Raw genomic sequence first — 17,039 nt, forward strand, 5'->3', positions numbered from 1 at the left:
TCCATTAAAATAAATTTTATGTTTTGATCAACTATAATAAAACTGCTTTCAAAGTATTTGAAATAAAATGTCATATAGATTAATATTTGCTCTGCTGTCATTCACTGGAGTCCTACAATGTCTGACATAGCTGATGTCGTATCAGAAGTAACCATCTAGTTTGGAATGATGCAGAAATGATGTGACATTATCATGGTACTTTGATTGTACGTTAAGATCATTTGGTTTGATCTTTTATTGTGGCTGTTTTCATGCTCAAACTGCTATATCCATAGCACCGCATCTCCAGCTGGTGAATATTGTAAGGCACATACACTATTGACTTAGCTGTGGGCTGTGTCCACCTTCTCTCTCACCCATTCCAGATGTTCTACCTAACTCCCTGCATCAGCATGAGTGCTTTTGCATCACCCAGTGTGTCTGATGGTTCACTGTTCCAACTGAAACTGATCCTGCAAAAACAATTTAAAAATTACTTTTCTGTTGAGTATATTTTCATGACCAGTAAACTAGCCCCAAAAAAGGAGCAAAAGGGGCAAAGAAGCAGTCGGTAATTAAATGATCCCAAGATGATCACAGAACTGACTTCTTGTAGTATATCTCTCTGAAAGTAAGTGAAGCTACATCTATTTATAGCTGCTGAGAATCTGACCCTGTATATATACGTGAAACGCTTTCTCTGCATAATTCCTGTAATCACATTTCCTCATGAGGTTCCTGCTTCATTTTGGTTAATAACTAAATCGTCTCTCTTTTTTTCTTTCTGAAATCCCTACTCTTCTTTGTCGGATGTCTGTGCATCTCGTTACTGGCTGTATTTCTCTAATATGAATATGCTGCATTCCCATAAGTAAAACTAGGGGAGTGATTTATGCATTTTTCTGCATGAAAAGGCCCCTTGTGTGCTCCACATGTAAAGGCAGAACAAAGCAGATCCCTGCGAACATTTGTTTTCCTTTTAGCAGTTATTGCCATAAAAAGAGGTCAGAATGAAATGAAACAACTTAATGTTTTGTCCCTTGTCCAGCTCTGGTGCCTGATCTGGTTTCAGCTGAAATAATTATGGGTCTCTCTCTGAATACATGAAAATGGGCTCTGGCCCCTTAAGGATTACAGCTCGCTCGGTGGTTCCCACAACTTTGGACCAACTGGTCACAGTCCACCAAGCCAACCATGTGTATACTTTACTTCTTAATACTTTCTGCAGCCCCAGGTGCAGAGCACTCATGATGGCCTCAAGGACCACCCAGAATATCTGCACTGCAGCAGGGAAGCCACTGAAATAAGTAACTTGACAATCACACCCTATAATAATCGGCCAGGAGTTCCAGCACAGCTGAGCTAGTCAGATATGCTCATCTTTAGGCATTTCAGGAGCGATCTGAGGGAAGCCATGGCTGACTTCACTGTCTGGTTTTGTTCTTAGCTGTAAAGCAAAGCCAAAAGGCAAATAGTTTTCCTAAATAACATTATACTATTTCTACAAATTAAAATGACAATTCAGAATCCATTAGGTAAGTGCTGGCACTGTGCACTTGGACATCTAGTCTGTGAGGAACATAGTGACTGAGACAGAGTAATGGACTGATAAACCTGCTTGAAACGCTCTCTTTGGTTACAGAGCAAACATCACAAGGAGTATCTCCCTGCCACACCAGGGTGCTCCCGAATCATCTGAAGAGTACATATGTGGGAGCCTGATGTCAGTCAAGCTTTCTGCTTTGTGAAGTCCTCGCTATTCATCTAGAACTGACAGGCACAGAGGTACTGGTTGGAGCGGTGGTTTGAGGAGACAGCTTGTCCAGTGCTGAGTAACTGCTGATTTATTTCACTCAACACTCTGTAAGAATTGAGACCAGCTACACTCAGTCCCACCACAACATCTACAGTGCATCTAGTTACGTCCCCTGACAGTAAACTCCAATGAATGCTTAAGAATGTAGGAGTCAGGGCAGGTACATATTGTTCTTGTCCCTTGTACAACTATGCAGCTCTGGATGAGGGAATTTGTGATCTTAGTATTGCATCCAGATCATAATTTTTTAAAACCTGCCAGTGGACCCATCCCATGAGCATATATAACCTTTTTCAGACTTTCTTCATGGTTTTGTCATCTACCATATCCTGCATCGATGAGTTCCACAGTTTACTTATGTGTTGCGTAAAAAAATGGCTTCTTTCACTCAGTTTTATATTCGGCAATTATTTTCATTGGGTGTCTCCATGTCCCTGAGATGTTCAGAATAATGAATGCATAGGATCTTTTCACTTTCTTTATGACTTCTACCATTTTACAGTCCTTAATGCAAACTAAAGGTCTTTTCAATTCTTCCTTAAACAGAAGCCATTTCCTACTTCTCACCAGTATTTTTACCCTCTCTCTATCTCTGTTTTGATAAACTACATCCTTTTTTGGTGTGAAGAAATGCCAGAAATGCATGCAATACTTGAGGTGCAGATGAATCATGAATTCAAACCCAGACATAATAATGTTTTTTGTTTTGTTCTCTCTGTATTTTTCCCCTAATAAGTCAGTTCATCGTTTTGGTTTTACCTGACATAAAAATGTCTCCCACTTCTGCTGAAGTTGATGGTGAAAGTTCTGATCTGATTACCATGAAGTCACGTTGAACCCCTGGCCTAAAGCTCACACAGCAGCCCTGCACTAATCTCCTGAGTTATCAGACCACCTATCAGGACACTATTGTTCAGCCTTTTGTTCATCTGAGGAGTAGGTCTGCATGGATTCCATGACAGATCAATGACTCTAGGCATCTCTTGAGAAAAAGGGAATAATTTATCATTGCTAATGGTTTGTTTTCTGTATCGACCTTCTTACCTCCTCCTGACATGGAACTCTGCTTATGAGGAAGTGTTCTCAGAAATATCCCCAATAAAAACCACTTTATTTCCAGGCAGAACTTGATATGATGGATGTAACAGTTTTAGGTCTTTCTGCTCAGGTGGAATTATTTTTGGCTGTGCTTTGACGGTTTTCTGACCAACTAAAAAACTGTCAGTAGATGTTAGTGTAATTCTTATACACACTGCTATAGGCAAGGGAGTAAGGTCAGAATATTCACCCTGTCTTCCACAGTCAGGTGACATTGCCCACTCCAGCAGTCTCTTGAAATTTGAAATAGCTGAACTCCAAAGTCTGACATTCACATGACATAAGAATTGCAAAGTTCATTTTTAAAGCAATATTCTCTCCCTTATCACATGAGAAATTAAAATTTTCAGTCAAACACATTCTTACATCTCAGAAAACACAAGGATTAAAAAGAACAGCCTTCTGCTCTGTAGGTTTAGCCTCCAAAACAGGTGTGTGTTTGAGGTTTCTGTCTGGGATCTGTAGGAAGGTGATACTGGGAATGGCACGTTAGCTCTGCTGAAGTCAGTGACACAATTCCCAGCAACTTCATTGTGAATAAGGTTTTACCAAGGCTTTACCAACTAAGCAACTGTTACTGTATTTGTGTACACTTAGAGAATGTATGATGTCAAGTGCCAAGCTTTTCAGGTAATTTCTGCCTAGTATCTGCACAAACATGTATAAAAAATGTCACAGCTGAGGCATGGTCTTTGATAGTTGCCTTTGGATTAGCCATTTTTTATATGAAGGCAGAAGACAAAATGAATTGGTTTCTTCTAGGTCCTAACTTTGTTCCCCAGAGAAGAAAATTTTAAGGGGATTGCTTCTATAAGCAAAATTACTGACATGCATATATCTTTGCAGTATCAGCTCCTAAATTCGTGCATTTCTTCACACAGAGCAATTACTTTTCACATTTTATTTTAACAATGTTAGCTCCCAATTCAATTAACATCACCACTATTTTCTCTTGACAATTTCATGGCAAGTCTATAGGGATCCCATTAAAATGTCATTATATTGCTGCTGTGTTGTAAGACTTCAGTGGGAAAACAATTTCATTGCAAGTCTACAGAGATCTTGTTATGAAGCTGTTAGAATGTGAAATGCAAATGGCATCAATTATTTCAGTGCGAGCCTGTGGAGTCCCAATACCAATGTCATCATGATATGAAGTTAAAAAGAAAAACTATTCCAGTCTACATGCATGGAGACACCAGGATGATGTGAGAATTAAGGGATAAAGGAAGGAGAGGAAGGTGCAAAACACTTTTAACGCATCGTTACAATGGACAGCAAATAGAGTGCATAGGTCATCTATTATGGTCATTCTATGACCTTGGCAACCCTAGTCCTGAGCTTTTTATACATACAGTCCTCTGACCCCATATACAGAGGGTTTACACAACTAGATTATAGTGATGGGGGTGTTTTTAGATCTCTACAAGGACAGGATCCTTTCTTGCTGCATATATTTTGAGCAGAATGTAGTTTACCACAGCTGAAATTTACTCTGTACTGTGCAACACATAATTACCCCTTAAATGCATGGTAAGTCTTATCATGTCTGCACACTTTATCGGTGTAATTCTCTAGGAATAATTAGAAGAATCTCCAAACCTAGAAGGCTGTGCTAAGAGCGGCTCCAAAGCTGCCTTGATACTGGGCACTTCAGACACGCAGACAATAAACCCGTGAAAGGAAAGGAAGCTCTGATGCAACTCGAATGTGCCCTGTGGAGCACATTTGACACTGGTCCTTCCAGCACATGTACAGACAGGGACTTGGCTCCCCGGACACTGCCTGCGCAGAAGCTGCCTGGATGGTCACGCATCTGCCCTAAACCCCGTTATTTCCTAGTGCAGAAGAGAAGGCCACAGAGTCTCTGCGAGTGAGGCTGGGAGATGGCTAATCATGCAGTGCTGGGTTATTACTATTTGGGTGAGTGAAAACAGCAGGATTAGCCCCAAAGGCAAGAGCTTGGTGAGGTTAGTTAAGGAGAGGGAGCAGTCTATGGGAACAAATAAAATGATATGAACATGTGGTAGAAATGACTAAGTCCAGTATCTAAAATGCATCTTTCCATGGTGTGCCAAGCGTAAACTTTTTGGTGTGCAGAGCCTGCATCCCCTTATTTTTGAGCAGGTATGCTTCCCTCCTTTTGCAAAAAGCCTACACAAAGTAAACCAGAAGTAATGGTTAAATGTAGCAAACTCCCAAAAGTGCTCCAGGCTTTCAGTCAATCTCTCTGGAATTTGGTCCAAACTCATCTAGTCAATGATACGCTCCAAGCAATGTAATGTGTCTGAAAGGACAGATCTGTCTGATAGGACAGGTAATCTCTTCAAGTTCCCATCACAAATGCATGTTTGTTTTTCCAGAAAATTGTCAACATCGTCAGCATCACCTTTGACCAGTCCCAGAACCATCAAGGGCCACCATACACATCCAGGAATCCATGATTGACAGAGAAATGGGATTTTCTCTTTTTCTTCTTCTTTCCCAAAGACATTACAGGTTTGACCATTCATAATTCTGTCCTTCTGTGGATAAAATGAAATCTATGAAACCCTTCAGAAATACATTGGCAAGATTTTAGAACATGTCTCAGATTTAGGAACTACCCTAGTAAAGTTGATCTGACCATATCTGATGTATTGGTCTGGCTGCCTGCATGTACTTATGATGGCATTTCACAGGAGACTCACAGCAGCAGTACATACTGCATTGCAGCCACAGAAGTCCGTAATAAATAATTCTGTAGATGCCACAATAGTTTCCACACAAAAAGGCTGAGTTAAAGGAGCTGTAATTTCTTTATGTTTCTTAACATCTATTCAGTGAACCAAGTTTCCAACTTTGTTTATACTTGCTCTAAAGCCAGGTATTCTCTACAAGCCGAAACTTTTTTTTTTTTTAAGGACAGGAAGTTACCAGAAGAGTTTCTACTTCACTCCTGCGTAACACTGGTATCATCTACCTGTAGTATTCACTTTCAGAACTATTAGAAAGAAATAACAGTATGGAGTTTAATATCCCTTTTAACTTACTCAAGCGTGAAAAGGGAAGTACTATAGTAACACCTCAACATCCTTCTGCTGATATGGCAAACCTTGAGCAGACTGTGGCATGTTATGCAAGCTGCTACACTTTGCTGATGCTCAGAAATCTCTGCAGCTCATCCATATGGGGAGCATTGAACAAGAGTATTTGTTAGGCATTTTGTCCTCATGCTGTGTTTGCTAAGATGCACTAGAGATAGTCAGTGACTAGCTGCAAGACTAGAAGATTTTCATGTTCTCTTTTCTGAGCTGCATGTTAGGCAACATATGTATGATATTCTTTGCTATTATAACAGTTGACGTTATGGTAGTCTCCCCAGCTGAGCAGCTACTGTAGTTGGTGGCAGCTGCTATAGCTACAAGTTCCTCCCAAAATTAACATCTTGTGGGTAGCCTGTGTTGTATATATGTGGACAGAGAGAGCTCAAGGGGGTCTGCATCCTGGATGTCTTCCTTCTGCACTGCAAATAATACAGATTTATTGAAACATTCTTAACCTGCATAATCAGGACAGAAATGAATATGAACAGACTTACTCAGAATTTCTCCCTTTCCTGCTTCTGCACTCACAGACCTCCTCTGTGAACAGCCTCTTCTGCTATGTATTTTGCTGTTTCTGGATCTGTTCCAAGACAGAAAGCAGAAGAGCCCCAACACTGCTTTGGGCTAGCTGAGTTAAAAAGTAAAAACCCAAAAAGCAAAACTCAGCAGGCAACCTAAATTTTATCCAAACTCCATTTAGGTTGCTCTGGGTTATTTAACCCAAATCAGTTCACCCACCTCCTCCCCATTTAGCTACAATGTTTATTTTGCACAGGAATTACTAGGGATGATAAGTGATAGCTCTTTGCAAAACATTTACAAATGAAGAAGTATACCAAATTTGCATAGCCCAGAGCTGGTATTATAAGTTCATCTTTTGTAAACATGCCTGCAGAACAAGGTGGCTTGTTAAGCTTGTGTTAAATTCAGTAAGCTCCAGTGGTTTTACCAGAAACAAAATAAAAGTCCAGTTAAGAGGTGCATTGGCTCTGGATAGCTCGTTGCCAACTGCCACTTTTGCTGCAAAATGGAAGAAATAAGGTGAGAGGGATGGCCAGAGAGGGCACGAGGGAAGGCAGCAGAAGGAGCTTGAAGCTGGGTGCCAAGCCAAGAGGTGGAACAAACCCCCTCAGTGATACACTTACTTTTCCCATCAAGCTGAAGAGGATAATATCCCAGGCAATTCCCTTCCCACAGGAGTGGTTATCCCTGTTGTCTACTGCTGGATACTTCCTTCCTCTCTTCCCTTTTCTCAGGCATCATGAATCACATGTTCTGAGCCTGTTGGCGGGGACAGTGATGCAGCCCCACCCATATCCACTCAGACTTGGAAAGGGATGAAGGGGGAAGGAGACACTGCCAGACGGGAAATCCTGCCCCAGGACTGTCCCACACTCTTTGGTACAACCCCAGCACAGGCTAGTTCCTCCCCAGGCCAGATGACCGCAACAGATTCAGTGTGGGCCTGCTGGGACTAGATGACAGGTCCTGTGCTCTTCTGTCATACTACAAGGCTCAACTTTACATCAAGTGATTTGTCAGTATTTTCCTGCTAGCATTTGGCTTTTCTCTTGGCTTTGCTCCTTACTGCTGTTAACTGTCCTGACAAATGAAAGTCATTCTGAAACTATGTGGCTTTGTAACTATTATCTTTGGTAAATGTTTTGAAAGCTGAAGAGTTGCTGTTTGCTCCCTCACAAGCTGGAAATGTCTGCCAGAAATTCAATTTAACTGTCAACACCTCTGCTCAAGAACTTAAATATTTTGGAGTCTGTCTTTACAGTTACATATATTAGCATGTTCTGCTTTCTGTAGGACAGACAACTGGTTGCTAATAAGAATCTATTCCTGTTTAGTCATGTTCCTTTATTTAAGGCTGATGTTAAACTAGTTTTCATCTCTCTGTGCTAGTATTCATATCAGAAATAGGTTTTCTGAGTTCACTGCTGACTACAGCCCTTTAGAGTCTCAGTGCTTTAAAAAAACCCCCAGATCCTGAATAAGCTTGTGACTGATATTGCTACCAGCTTTTTGAAGTTGGAATGGTAACACCTGGAAAAACTTGTGACAGGTCCCTCCCATTTCCATGAGCACTTTTATGCACAGATACAAACACACTCAGTAACTTCAGAAGAACTTGTGAGCACTGAATTAGGCACACTGATAACCAGCTGAAGAAATAATTTGAGAGCAGAGGTTTAATAGATGTATTCAGCCTATGTCAAATGAATCAACTCCCATGTTTTATGACAATGAATGGCAAACACTGTATTTTGTTCTGTGTAAGTCAGCCAGGATATATTTGATATTAACAGGAAATTGGTACCTTGGGGGCTTTTGAAAATCCCCCTAAGGTTTAGATCTTCAGCCTGATGCTCAACTCCCATTGACTTTAGATGGAATTCGATACCTGTGTGGTCTCAGAAAGATTTCCAAAAATGTTGATGCACCTCGTTGCCTTTAATTACACATGAGAAATAGAATCTGTATCTTTAAGCTCCAGAAAACTGAATAAATTCTATCACTCCTCATTCCTTTGAATCCTATTCCTTATAAGGAGTAGGAATAGGAATTATTTGTGATGGGATACACTCAGACCTTGTTAGTTTTGGCTGTGTTATTAAAGGAGGCTAAATGGAATTCAGTACACATTTATACTTAAATTATAATGGGAGTTGGGTATGACCCTTACTGGATAGCCCAGTAATAGCTTGTTAACTCTATATTAAACCCCTCTTCATTAAGAACCCTGTACATTCCCAAATGACTATTCTTTCACTCTGTCTGGAGAGTGCTCAGTCACAGTCTGCTCTCCATGGGCAGAGGCAGGAGGAAAAACAGTGATGTTAACAAGAACCGGGTAGAGATAATATGCTCTAAAACCGTCCCAGGCTGAAGAACACTTGGACGTGACCACAGCTCCTTGAGTGAGGAAAGGTAGAGTGGACAACTCCCTCCTCCAGAGTCCATGCACAATATGGACCTTATTTCACGTTGTGGTCCATAAGGAAATGTCCAGATTTCAGGGCTGCATTTACGCTCCTCTGAAAGTCACTTCTGCTTAAGTCTAGGTGTTTCCCTTGGTATCTGCCTTTAAGTTCTGTGTGAGAATTCAGTTAAAAAGTAAAATGTTAATTGTTCAAGATGTTTCTGTGGATGCCACCAGCAAGTTCCTTAATGAATGCCACAAAAAATAACCGGTGATACAATCCCTGGAATGATGAACTGCTAATTAGACCATTTGTCTCACATGTCATCACCTAATCTGTTATATTACATTTTCCAATACAAATAAAGCTGCTTTCATATGAATGTTGAGCATTGTCATAGGAGGAATTTTAATTCTTTGTTGGGATTTTGTGTGTGTGTGCTTGTGTGTCAGGAATCAATACATTAATGAGACCTCAAGAGCAAAAAACTTTTTAACGTGGAAGAGAAAGAATCTCCTATGCAGAACACAGTACACTGAAGCATAAATAGAACAAACTGCATGGCAGTAAGTACAAGCAGCTGATCAGAGCAGATTCACAGAGTGGAGCTATGTGGGGATAAGAGATTCATTTAGCTTTAGAAACTGTCTAATGTGCCAAAATAGCCCAAATGACAGGGTTTCCATAATCACCATGGATAAAATTCATGCCAGGACTGAGACACTCACTGCGGTAGCACCTTTAACTCATCTAGATTAAATTCTGGTCCTGTGAAAGCTCAGAGCAATTGGTCTTCTGGTACTGCCTTTGTGCAGCCCTTCTGTATCAGTATAATTTTCACCTCACCATCACTCACCTGCACTGTTGGTGCCAAAAAGTAAGGTGAGAACTAAAGTTTTCAGCAAGATACTTAAAATGGGAATTGTTGGGCAATGGGGAAAATAATCCCACAGTTCAGATGTACAGTTAGGATATGAATGTGTTTGGAACTGGATTTATCAGAAAGCAGTAACACCTGAAGCTGAGTTTTAGAAACGTCAAACAACATTGCCACCAGGACAGTCTAAGAGAATATAGCAGCACATGAAACAGGAAATTAAGAATAGGTAAGAATAGTGTTGCCCACAAAGGAGCATCCTAAAGGACACAGCAAAAATATTTTATGGGAGTGTTGTTCCAGAAAGTGGTATAAAGAGCATTTTTACTATGAACAAGAATGGCAGCAAATGAGCAGAAAGACTAGGAGAACTGAAATGTGGTTTCTCAACAACTAGTTACAAAGGTAGTAAACAAGGTGAGTTGCCTGGAAAGGCTATGAAAGGTCTAGGAAAGCCTATTTAAATCTATTTTAAACACCATGATGACAGTACTGAAGGAGAAATTGGTGACAACTACTGTGAGCAAAAAAGGTGGTTCTGGTGACTAGATCAGGACCACTGGTTTCTGCCTACAGTCTATCTTCTGGCTCACCCAATAGCCCTGGACAGCCCCCTTAGGTGCTAGTGCTGCATCAAGCCTCAAAAATCACTCTCCAGTCCCCATCAGGGACAAGAAAAGCCTGAGATGCAGAGGACTCAGCACAGGTATGATGTGAAGTGACTGACCTGGCTGGGGAAGAGGCTACCTGAGTGTGCAGTGTCTTAAGGACACAGTGCATGCACATGCAGCCTCTTCATGTCCTGCCACTGCTAGTTTCAGTCCTGTTCACAGGCATTCGTAATCTGCAGGGGAAGGGATGGTGAGAAGTGACTTCGGATATTTAAGACAATAAAAACACTTTAGAGTTGCTCACATGAAACCTTTTTATATGTGAAATAATGCTATTCGCTTTCTCAGGAATAAACCAAGTTTCTACAAATGCAAGTTCAAGAGGTAACAGAGCCCTTCAGTATACTCACCTTGTTGAAGCCACGCTGGCACAAGACGACAATGGAAAATTTCTCTACAAAATGGAAATTTTCTCTACAAGTGTCTTTCAATGGAGAGATGAAAAATTACTGCAAAATCTTTTTGCAACACTGAAGTTGTACAGCCGGGTCCCTCTGTATGTGGCTTCCCCTGTGTTGCACGACCAGGAGAGGTCCACTGCAATGGGATATGTCAGCAAAGGCGGGCTGGAGTTCCCTTTGTCCAGTTCTCTGCTGCTACCTACTCTCACCCAGTAGAAAATCTGTACCCATATTTATATCTGAAGTAGAGAGATCTTGATATATGGAAGGATCTTCTCAAAAACAAAAATCACGGAGATTTGTACTTCGACAGCACTCATACCTTTTTCAATTTTACCCACTGTGAGTGTGCATGCATGTGTTTTGGGCTGATCTTCTTTGCTCAGTGAACAAAAAATAGTGGGGATACTTTAAATTTGGGAAGTTCTTAATTAAATTCATTAAGAGAAAGCCCCCAAGCCTGCGATGCAGATATACACACACCCCACTCCAGGACTGTTTAAGAAGGGGTTTGTGCATGACTTTCATCTGCCCAGTTAATATCTTGGTTTCTCAGTATAACCCTTTCTGAGAGACTCTATCCGTGCACGGTTCTCTAATATACTCAGCTGAAAGGTATCAGAGAAGTGCCCAATGTCAGTGTCATTCTTATTGGCAGGTATAACCGTGGAATATCCCTTTCTTGTCTCATGCCGCCGCGATGCGCCTTTGTTTTTCACACACATGCACAACTCTGACTTCTGCTTGACTCTCCAGGGGACAGAGATGCCGAAATGCCTTGTTCCAGATGCACGCTTTTGTACAGTGTATTTAACAATGCTCATTCACCAGCAGAATCTGTACCGTCACTTTCTAGACAGCAAGTAACCTGGGAGAGGAATGTGTCAGGGAGTGAAAGTCTTCAGTGCCGTAGAAAGAGTTTCACCTCCACCTCCCAGAACCTGCAGGCTAGGTAAAATGGCCAGAACCAATATAATGTGTATTAAAAGAGGCATGGATTTGGCTTTTGGGGAGAATCCCCTTAACATCTGAGCCAAGGAAGATACCATCAGTCCCTAGAGCTAGTTTCCATCAGAAAGCCAGACCATTCTTCCCTGGTCTCCTCCTGAGCCCTGGGGGTTACACAGCACCTGTACACCTTGTTTGTTTTACAGGTCTGTTAACAGGACACAGCAGCCAGTCTGGAAGCACCCATCTGCCTTGGCACCCTGCAGTGGCATGTTCAGAGCTACCCTGTTTGTTGGTGGTAGCCTCACTACTAAGCTGGGAATAGCCTCAAGTTTGAGTGCTCTCAGACAGGGAGGCTCTTCTGAATGCAGGGAGCTGTCCTTCATCTCGTCCTTCTTTCCAACCGCTGTCTTGACCCATGCCCTGATGCAGTCTCTTCACTTTCTGGCTCCCGCTGACAATGACACCATGGCAGCTTGTCTCTTGAATAAATAGATTCATCAGCCTGGTTATGTTTGCATGTATTAATGCATTTAGAGAGATCTCTAATCCATCCCAAGCTGAAACTGTGGTTTGATCCAAAAGGTTAATTCACTGCTTTTACATAGTGCAGTGAATAAGGTGAACTTGTATGTTAACACTCGTTGTTTAAACACTGTAACACCTCACAAATACACCCTGTCTTTCAGACAGGAACTTCAAAATATTTTTTCAATCACCAGTTTAATTCCACAATGCACCAGCCAAGTCATCTGGCAGATACAGCTTTCCTCTTTTCAGGTAGGTAAACTGAGGCAGAGAAAACTCAAACATGGGTGTCCAACATGGCTTATTTTTAAAGACCCCAGCTTCTTACAGCTGCCATTGCTTTAGGATTCCTACATACCTCTGAACTTCAGATAACATTTATTGAAATAAATAATGATGTGAATAACAAAGTGAACAAAACATGAATAAAGACGACAGCATATGAATGCATTTTCCTGTCCTTTTTTTGTGATCCTTTAGACCTCATAACTTGTTTTAGACATACAGGGAAGATGAATGGAAGGCCAGGGTTTTGGGGGTTGTTTTGCCAGAAGGAATGGTTTGTGTTCCCTAACAAAGACACCTAATTTTTAGCAAAAGCTGAAAAGAGGAAGAGAATTCCATACTACTGGTATTATATATCCCCTCCTTTATGCACACTGGCTTGTCTCCAAAGCAGAGCGTGTGGAAACCATATGACTACTATTGAATATGTGCCGAAATCAAATTTGCAGTATTTTTGCTTGCCAAACACAAGCCTCCAGTGGGGTTAGATACCATATGTTAGGTAGAAAACAGGTTGCAGTTTTATTACCTACCTTTCCAGGTGCAGGATGATCTTGCCAAACTAAGTGACATCCAATTGTATAAAAACTCCATAACCTTCTGCTTCATTCTGGGTCCCAAAGCCCATCGTAATACCTCCAGAATGGTTGACCAAAGCAGCCACCTATCTCTTCAAAAGCAGTTTCTGTAAGTAGAGAGGGAAATGAAGAAGGTAAAGCTTTGGATCTTTCCTCCATCTGAACTTGGGAAAAACACCTTTGCAGGAGATGTTGATAAAGAAGGCATGAAGAAGCAACATGCAGCCTGCACTTCAAGGCATCATTCCTTTTGCAACAGCAGTAAAAATTTCAAAATGTGTTTTTGTTCCTTGTTGGCACAAACCCAAATCTTTTAGAGCAGAGTCTGCGCTGTAGATTGAATACGCGTTCAGTTGCTCATGACTCCAGGCACAAATGAAAGAGCCTGGTCCAGCTGCCAGGTTCAAAGGAAAAGGGCTCAAATATGGTTTTCCACTTTTGGCCAGGAAACTAGAATGGAAGACTGGCCGCCGGACAGCTGTCATTTTATTTAGAACTATGGAGTCTTCTAACACAAATGCTAAGAATGGCCATACTGAATCAGAGCAAAGATCCATCCAGCACAGCAACCTGTTTCTAAGGGAGAGCAAACTCACATGGTGACATTCCAACAGCTTGCTGCTCAGGGACTTACAGATCCAAAATAATTTGTATTTGGTGGGCCTTAATGGATGGCCTTCTCTTCTATTAATTTTCCCTGTCTCTCCCTGAATCAAGGTCAGCTTTCTCCATTCACATCATCCTGCAGCAGAGCATTCCTACAATTTCCAGACATGTTGTATTATGGAATATTTTCTTCTGTTTGCTTTAAATCTTCCACCTTTATTTCCCATACAATATTATTCCATACACTTGGCCATCCTTGTCACCCTTCTCTGAACCTTTTCCAGCTTTGCTATTTTCTTTTAGAGATGAGGGGCTTAGAATGACACACAATATTCATGGCAAAGATACATTATAGAAGTATCCATATAGGCCATCACCTTATATGGACTGCTTTTTCTCCATATGCATCTACATTTATTTACATTGAATCTCATCTGTAATTTCAGGGCAGAATTACCTTACCTGTAGTACATTAAAGAGCATGACATTTGTCAGTCTATGAGGCTCACATCAAGGAGAAGAATGTCCTGAGCAGGCAAAGATAGCACACGTAGCACACAAAGTATACTAAAATAACCTACCTCATCTATGGGAAGACTCATGCTTCTAACAATGTCGGATTTCCAGATCAAAAATTTTGCAAAAGCACAGAAGTAGGAACAGAGTTTGCATAACAAGCTAAGCATGAGGGATAATTATATGAGAATGTTAAGATTTTTTTTTATCATCTCTTTGGGAGGAAAAGGTACAAAAGCCTATCTAAAATACTGCATGGCCATGGGGATACATTATAACGTCTAACGAGTTCTTTCAACACTTACTTACTTAATAGGGATGATAAGTGGCATGCACATGTAAATTTGCAAGTGATGGCATTCGTGGGGCACACAGCAAACAGAAACCAGCGTCACATGGGCCTCAAACATGGAACATTTTACATCAGTGTCACACACCTCACTTGACATTATTTACTTCTATGTCCGACTTCATTGCAGACACCCAAGAGTGGATATCTAGGCATGACAGCTCTGCACCAATCTTGATTAAAAACATTTATTTACCACTTGCAATCAAAAGCTGATCAAAGACTGATTTTCCTGTTGAGTTAGAGTTGTCTAGCCATCTATGTCACAAATCCTAGGCCAGGCTTCCTTTTGAGAAGGTCTTATGATCTCCATGCTTAACCTTGATTTATCTTCTTGGAAACTCAAATGCTTCATCTGGTCTTTTTGGATTTATATACTGGTGACCTGTTCCAGAGTCTGAAAAATCAAAATCTCTCTCAAAGGCCCAGCGTTTCCATTCCAGAGCTGCCTGCTGAACTGATATGAGCGAACAAGTTTTCCCTGGTGGATCTGGATAACTACATGAGCCTTTAGAGTTCTCAGAGATGTTCATGTCCAGTCACTGCTGTCATTTCCCACCACCAAGGCTGTGTTGCCTGGGACTCTCCATTGCAGGTTATAGAAAAAAATAGAAAGAGACAAAAGCCTGAAAAAATTAATCCAAACAGTGAGAGCAGCTGAAGTGAATGATGGAGAACAGCACTGTCCAAGTACTCTGGTTAAAGGCAAATGGGAAGCCAGGCAGACAGACAAATGGAAAACACAGATGTCAGGGTCCAATGGAAAGCAAGAAGGGAAAATATTCAGCCTATAAGCAATCATGGAAAAAGTGGAGCATTACAAAAAGACTCACGTCATATTCCAGCACCATGAGTATCCCATGGTAATGGGGATCTAGCCTAGGACTGGTCTTCTGATGAGACAGCAGTATCTACTGTATAACTTTACCAGCTCTGAAGGTACTCTAGATGTATACACTGTAGAAGAAACATACGGCACCCCTTTTACTGGATGCACTTACAGCCATGTAAAAGCTAATGGATCAAGTCAGTTCTAGGTGAATAAGGAGCCCTCTAAAATCCATTCCCAGGAACACTGTTAAACAACAGTAATAGACTGTTCATACAATCTCTCTCACAAGGAGAATAAAAAAATATAAAAGCATAGTCAGCAAAGCCATGGGAAAAAAAGTGTCAAATGATTGGCCGTGAGAAGTGTGAAAAACTGGGAAACCCATGAAACGAGAAAAGCTTTCTCACTAGACACATGTATAACTGGCACTCTGGAGTCCTGGTCATTGCTGGTCAGCAGGACACTGCAAAGCACCAATCTGAATGCTACATGACACTCTACAAATGTGCAGAGAGAACTGTCGTGCTTTGTGCAGCCTATGTAACTGCTTCTCTCACAGTTGAAACTGAAAGAAGCAATAGCTATATGAAGGAATACAGTGAGGTAACTACACCTGCTTGTTTTCTGTTTATTTTGACTCTAACTCATTGGTCTACCTGAATGACCTAGAGGAAGACATCAGATCAGGTGGGAAGACAGCCCAGCTCTGCGATGCTGCAATATAAAAATTCACCCTTCCATTACCACAGAAAAGACAGGCAGGAGAACCAAAAGTCTGCTTTGCTTGATGCTACAGCCTAGTAGTGTAATGACTACACACAGTAACTAAATGTGCAACCTCTAAAATACTAGAGGGAAGTGCTTGAAGCAGCCACACAATTAAGCAGATTTGGTAGCCTGCACATCCTTTTCTAAAGCAATAGTGAAAAGCAGCAGTCCAAGGTTCATTAGGAAAAAGATCATACAAGAAAGGCAGACACATAACCATGGAGAGATAAAGCTGCAATTAGCTCCAAGAAATAAGGAAGTAAACGGTTGGTTGACATGAGGATATAAGCCAAGGTTTCAGTTAGGAAAGTCAGAAGAAACAAGGAGAATGTACAGCAAAACAAACTGACATGTTGTAAGCCAAGAAAAGGAATGCAGTGACCAGATGGAAGGAAGGTCCCTAACGTCAGCAATAACATAAGCAACAGGAGACTAGTTCAAGGAAGGTGTATCAGTCATATTAATCTGTGAGGGGTTGCTGGTAAAAGAACATCTTGCTGGGGTACAAACTCTTGTGATGCACTGGGTAATACAGTTAACACTTGGCATGGGTCTCTCACTCTCATGCCCTCAAACCCATGTGCCAGCTATTTGCAGTGCAGTGATCCTTATTCTGGTTCATGACCCTATGGGGCAAAACCAGGCAATTGGTCTAATAAATGACAGACCACCCAGTTGTGCCTGATGCAGGGGGCTCTGGGGCCACGGTGTATCAAGCCACATTGCAGGAATTATTCTCCCAGGGGCTTCAGAGAATCACCACTACAACGT

This window comes from Athene noctua, chromosome 1, assembly GCF_965140245.1.
Source record: "Athene noctua chromosome 1, bAthNoc1.hap1.1, whole genome shotgun sequence".
NCBI lineage: Eukaryota > Metazoa > Chordata > Aves > Strigiformes > Strigidae > Athene > Athene noctua.